Here is a 6,831-nt window from a genome sequence, read left to right as displayed (position 1 = left end):
TATAAAATACCTGATCGCAGTGTTTTTTGTTGTGTAAGTAATTACCCCCATACCAAGTAGTTGTGTACTTCATGAACTAATGAAAGTAATCTTGTGTTGCCCACTTGTTGTTTCACTGTTGATTAAAAAAGAAAAACAAGTCGGAAGAGATTTTTGCCAACGCCGCCGCCGCCTTCATTGTGAAGCTGGGAGATTAATTTCCAACCGCAGGCTTAGAAAAGTGTTTATTTGTTTGTGTGTTTTGAATAAGACAACAACAAAAGTAATTTGGAGTCCCGGAGTTTAATGTCGCTACAGGGTTTGGTTTTTTTCCCGTCGAATAAAAAAAATAAAAAAAGCCCCCCTCTCCGAGGTGATGGAGTGTGAATGCGATGCTGGAAACAAACAATATAAAACAGACGAAAAGAAAATTACTTGTGTTTTCTTTCTGCCGCGCCGCGGAGGAACATTCATTGGATCCCCCCCCCCCCCCCCCCCCCCTTCTGTTGTAATCAATAACGTGACCATCTTGTTTTCTTTCTTTTTTTGGGGGTTGTTTTTTTTTTTTACGAAACGCACTTACTCTTAATTTCATCCACCAGTGGTTTTAGAGAGAAGAATGCGGAGTTACCTATAAGGCCCCCGTGGTTATAAATCACCTCTCCAGACCGGATTGCACCGCGTATCGATTGATCCTGATATATCACACAAATTTACTGTCACTTCTGTTTTCAATTAAAGATACAATCAGTCAGATAATGACTTAATTTGATTTTTTACAGAAGATTGAGTTTTATCGCCCCGTGCTTTACGAGTTTAGTTAAGGAAAAGGCCATTTTATCACGAGGGGGGGGCTCGCTCGCCTTGTCCTTCTGTAGCTGCTGCACGGCGCCGCGGTGCACGGCTCAGGGGAGAAAGTGTCACAGGATTGGTTTTCCTTGAGCTGCCTCCGCCTCCATGAATCATGCCCTCCCCCCCTTAATAGATAAAATCTGCCTGGGATCCCCCCCCTTCCTCCCCCCCCACCCCCGGGTGGAGTGATGGCCGCTCCGTGACAGACAGGAAGTGCCGAGAGGAGGACGCGGCGAGCTCAGAGGTGGAGACTTTAAGACTGCTTGGATCATTTTATTTTATTTTTTTTTAAATTATTATTAGGTATTTATAGCGGAGGAATATCTGGAGATTAAAGTATATTTTTCTCTGCGTGTGCGAAAGACAATCGGACCTTTTCAAGTTGGAACGTTTTGAATTTAGTTATACTTATATACTACTTATAAACAGAAATACTACGTGTCCACTTGTGAGTATAACTGAGGCGTATGTCATAATGTGCTCGTTAGTTATTTTCATATTTAGGCGCCGAAAAAGATTTTTTTCTGGGCGACTTAGAAGGAAAACAAACTATTTTAACATAATTTTAGTGTTTTTTAGTAGTCAAATTATTCTTTGTATGATCTAGTTGAGTCGAGTCAAACTATCACAGCGTCTTCCTCCCAAGCTGCACAGGAAACCCCCCAAAAAAACATATGTTTCTGATATTTTGTCTCCTTCTACGACGAGAAACCAGGTTTTAAATGATCAAATACAGAAAATGATGCAGAACTGATACAAAATAATCTCTGAAGAGTGAAACCAAAGTTTAGACAAAAATTAAATCGCTATGTAGATGCTCGCTCACCCAGATTGAAATGAAATGATAAATTGTTCTATATATATATATATATATATATATATATATATATATATATACACAAACAAACCAGCATGCCGGGTCAGTAGGTGGCGATAGAGTTAACGGGCACGTCAAATACCAGAGAAGAACATTATGAGCCTAACCCTCATTTTCTTTTGGCAGTATAGTAACGTAAAAAAAAAGCTAATTATTCATTTGTTTATAGATATTTGACACCTACTTCTTCTAGTTTACCAACCAAATGTAAACAAACGGGTAATCGGCGCATGTTTATTATCTGCGTGAAGAGATTTAACGAGTAAAAAACAAACAAAGGAACAACTTCTTTTTACACCAATGCACATATTTATAATAGCTTCAGCATATTAGGCTACAGCCTGTACCTGTAGGAGGGGCTAAATATTACCAATAAGAGAAACATTGGTGTCAAACTTGACTTTTACAGAAGCCGTGTTTCCATTCATGCATTTTTATGCACATTTTGCATAATTTTGTATTTTCTTTTGCTTGACAATTGAATGGAAACAGCTCCCGTCTTGCTTCTTTTTTCTTTTCTTTTTGGTGCTAATGTAGGCCGACCCTGCAGCATTATTATCTTTGCTGTATCCATAGGGTTAAATGTTTTCAACAAGAGAAAATTGGTGTGAAAAAATTGTAGCTCAAACATTCCAGTTCAACACTATTTTAAGATTTGCTGTATATTTAGCAGCTTTTTTGGGGTGTTTTCTCCCTATTTTTCCTTTAATAACTTGAGGATGTCTTTGTTTTCTGTTCATGGGAGTAAATTGTTTATTTTCATCCATGATGTTACCTGTATGTGTAGGTGGGGATAAATGTGTTTTAATAACACACAAAAATGGTGTGTAAGTTAATCTGTTTAAGTCAATAAATATAATAAATGTCACCCTGGTTGTGTCTAAACTACAAAAAAAAAACAAATATGCTAATGCAATAACGTTTATGTGACAGAAACCCTCTTTAGCCGTTGGGAACAATATTTGTCACACATTTAGTTAACTTTGTGGAAATAATATTGTTGCTTTTATGAATTTAATGCATGAATAATGTGTTTCACTTTCACACTTTAATACTAATTACTGAATAAATTGATTATAGTAAACAGAATGTTAATTAAGTGAAATGAAATAATAAATCAAAAAGCCTAAATAACAGTCCGATTTGATAAGCAATAATAATAATATTTTTTAAATGATAAATGTGCAACATAAAAGCCGGACTGAATACATTTGGTCATCCTGAAGCAGCAAATAAAAACAAATTTAAATAACGACGAAAGCAAATGAAGCAGATGTATTAAACATGTCAGGGCTCAACAATAAGGAACTTCAGTCTTTGTTGTTGTCTGATAACTTCTAATAAATAAAACATTTTTTATAAAGGCAGGAGAAAAAAATGTACTTTTGCAAGTAAAAAAAAAAAAAAAAAACGCAGCTTAACTGAATCACAAAAATAAACATATTTTCCACCTTGAGATGCTGATTTGTATTTCATCATGTGTGTGTGTGCTCTTCATTTCCATGGTGACCCCTCAAGAAGCTACAGTTGCCCATAAAACCCAAAAGAACAAAAAAAAACACAAATAATAAATGACAAACAATAAAATAAAATAAAATGTATTGTCCACTGTGTTGACAACACAAAAGAAAGCAGCACTAGCTCCAAAAGTCCCTAAATCTAGCGTGAAACGGCAACTTCCGGGTTTCTGAAAAGTGAAGCCAGCGTCTTAAACGTGCATTCTCTGGACTGACCAGCAGGGGGCGCCTCCTCTGGCTGCAAAAGAAAAAGAGAAGTCTGATTGTATAGACGTCTATGAGAAAATGAGCCCACTTCTCACTCGATGCATCTGCAGCCACAGAAACATATTTTTATTTTATTTTGTCAGAGCATTTGTGGTGTACTGTATTACTTGTCAAGAAGATAAATGACGACATATAAAACATGTTTTTAAAGAACATAACCAATCCTAGCTTTAATAATATTTTGTTTGTCATAATAGAAGACGTTTAATATTTATTTTTAATTTTTTTTAACGCCACTTGGACGCAACTAAACCTGAGACGAAATAAGTAACTTTTTGTAAGATGTCTAAAGGACTAAAAGGACTTTAATGAAGGTCACCGCTGTCCGTGTCCTGTGCAAAACTGAATATTTAACCTGGTTTTATCCAATTTTCTGATTTCCTTTCTGAAAGTGTTTCCAAATTACCAGACATATTAAACAAGAAAATGCCTTATTTGCATCTTTAAACATAACATTTCTGAAAACATGTAATACAAAAAAAAAAAAATACTGTCTTAATGCAAGTTATTCACTGGGGAAGTTTCATGGTGACGTCTATTAGTTAAAATTATTACCCTATTCACCTGTGGGGGGGGGGGGGGGGTTCCAACTCCCGATTGGATGAGAAAGGTTGCAAAAAAAAACTTCCTGTATATAATGTGTCAAAATAAAAAAAAAAGTAGTAAAATCTTCATTTCCAGCCTAAAAACAACCCAGACTTTTCCTTTTTTTTTTTTTGTCCCCGGAGACTTGACGGCCGCTGACTGATGTTCTCACTAATTCAGACATCCGGCTAATTCCTCTATAGGAGCTCAAGTCCCGCCTCCCTGGGGAGACTTAAATCAGCGTTTCTGTGACAGGGCTTCTGAGTGGCGGCGACGCCCCCCAATCAGCGCCTAATAATGAACACCACTCGGCAGAGGTCAGCTCCTCCCCTCCTCCTCCTCCTCCTCCTCCTCCTCCTCCTCCTCCTGCTGAAGAGAGGCCCTCCAGGAGGAGTTTCCTCCGCTAATATAAACATGAGATGTCTCCTGATTCCTTAAAATGTGTCACTGTCTCTCGTCAACATGCTTAAAACGCGGAAGTACGGATGCCCGCTGTTAGCGAACAAGCTAACCTTTAAAGCTAATGCGCTAAATGACCGTTAGCCAGATGTTGGCTCAGAGAGCTTTATGTTTCCTACTCTAAACTCTTTTTTTTAATTTTTTTTTTTAACTGAACTTTATTAATAGTGTACCACGGTGACCAAAAAGTAACGGGAAAATAAACAGAGTGTTAACGGGAGAGAAAATACAGAGAAGCTCAAGGAGCTAATTGGGACTGAAGCTAACAGTTAGCTAGAAGGCTAATCATACAGCGGTTGAAGATCATGATGATTTATACCTTTTTTTTTATTCTCGGGAGTGAAATTAAAATAATCTAATAGTTTCTATTATTATTTTCGTATTATTATTGTCATTTCTTTATTTTTATTAATATTCCCCTTTTTTTAAAATATATTTAAACTTAGTACTTTTTATTTTAATTTTAAAGTTATTTTGTCAAACTTATTTTCCCCAATGCTTTCCTTAATTCAGTTGTCGTATTTCTGTTGTTAAATAAAAATAGAAACCCCCTCTATTAAAGTTTTAATCACTGTCTTCTAACATCACGTAATAAACAACATGTATTTCTCGTAAATTCACTTCTTATTTTTTATTTTTTACATTAAATGCACATTCAGCAGAAGATATTTTAAACACTTTTTCCGCATCTTGAACTTCCATGAAAAAAATAAATAATGAATCCAGCCCTTTTGCCTTATTACAAAGCATCCCTGCGGTATAAACTTTTATTCCGGTTCGTGTGTATATATATATATATATATATATATATATATATATATATATTTATTTTTTATCAACCAACAACATAAATAAATTGATTGTGCGTTGTGAGGGCGTTCACCCGCCGCCTCCTCACTCCCCACAAATCTACTCGGCCGGCACAAACTGCAAAGCCACTCTAGTCACCTTGAAATTCCCTCTGCTATTTTCCAATTAAAAGCTTAATAGCCCTGGAGACGGGGCTCCACGTGGGGAAGTTTACCGCACTCCTATTCTCTGTAAGCCGCGCCGGCCTCGGATCCCATTATTTGCTTGAATAAACCTTTTTTTTACGGTCAGAAACGGTTCCCCGGCTTTGTCCGGTGTTATGTTTCAATGCCCTCTATTAGTCCGGCAGCAGGGCCGTATCGGCGTCCTCCGCGCGGCTCCCAGAGGGCTTTCATACACACGCGGAGACCTAATCATCTAAGTTATGTACACGACTGTGTAAAAAGGTGAGAGGCTGCAGGGGAATAAACACATATGGGCACGTCCTGAAGCGTTAACATCTAAATTAATCTGTGCATATCTTTGACTGCGTCGTGCTGGTGTCCTACAAATTAACATATTGTGGGGATGTTTATCCAAAGAGAGGTTCTGCAGTTGAGTTTTCCGACTTGACGTCATGTTGAATAAAAATAAAAAAACAATAACCATTTGTAGTCAACAGCCTTGTGCATTTAGTCTTTTTAATACTTTGTTTGATTCTCGCAGGTGGTTGCAAATGTATAATATTCACTCTTTTTACACGTGATTTTATGAGTTTTATCTTTCAGAGTAATTTAACCGTTTTGACCGACTGCAGTCCAAATGATTGAAGTTTAGATGACAAATAACATATCTTCAGTTTTCAGTTTTAAATTCTCTTTTTTTCTTTTGCACGTGGATGATCTGCCATGTGTATTAAAGTCACCTAACGTGTTCTGTATTTGTATATTTCCATGCATACGATCTATACATCGTTTCATTCCTGCAGACCACTTAATATATAGACTTTAAAGCCCGACACAACACTACATTTATGGGTACACTTTTGAATTATTCCACCTAATCTAAACCTCACAATCTTTTTTTTCTCAAGATAATGTTGCATTTCCTCCCCGATAAAGCTGCAATGAGTCTCTTAACTCCTCATTTAAGTCTCTAAACGCACGGAGAACCTCTGTGTTTCGTCATCTGATCCATGCTGTAGCAGGTTGTGTTTTTTTTCCAGCCTCACATGGACATTTTTTGCAGCGTGCGTTGACGCGAGTGACAGCGTTTGGTTACTCGCGTCGGCCCCTGATGCATATCTGAGCTGTCAGCCGTGTGTGGGGGGGAGGAGAAAGGTGGATCCTCCACAACACAACAAGCCAACACCTCTTCTCCTCGTCCTGTCATGCGTGAGGGGGCTGAGCGGCTCCATCAGCTCCGCGCGCACACAGCGACACTCCCGACGCGCCTCCCTCCTTCCGCAGACGCTCCTGCAGCGCGTCCCGGGGAACCGACGACACG

Source organism: Cyclopterus lumpus, chromosome 9 (genome assembly GCF_009769545.1).
Source record: "Cyclopterus lumpus isolate fCycLum1 chromosome 9, fCycLum1.pri, whole genome shotgun sequence".
In the NCBI taxonomy this organism is placed as follows: domain Eukaryota; kingdom Metazoa; phylum Chordata; class Actinopteri; order Perciformes; family Cyclopteridae; genus Cyclopterus; species Cyclopterus lumpus.
This window is presented reverse-complemented; position numbering follows the sequence as displayed.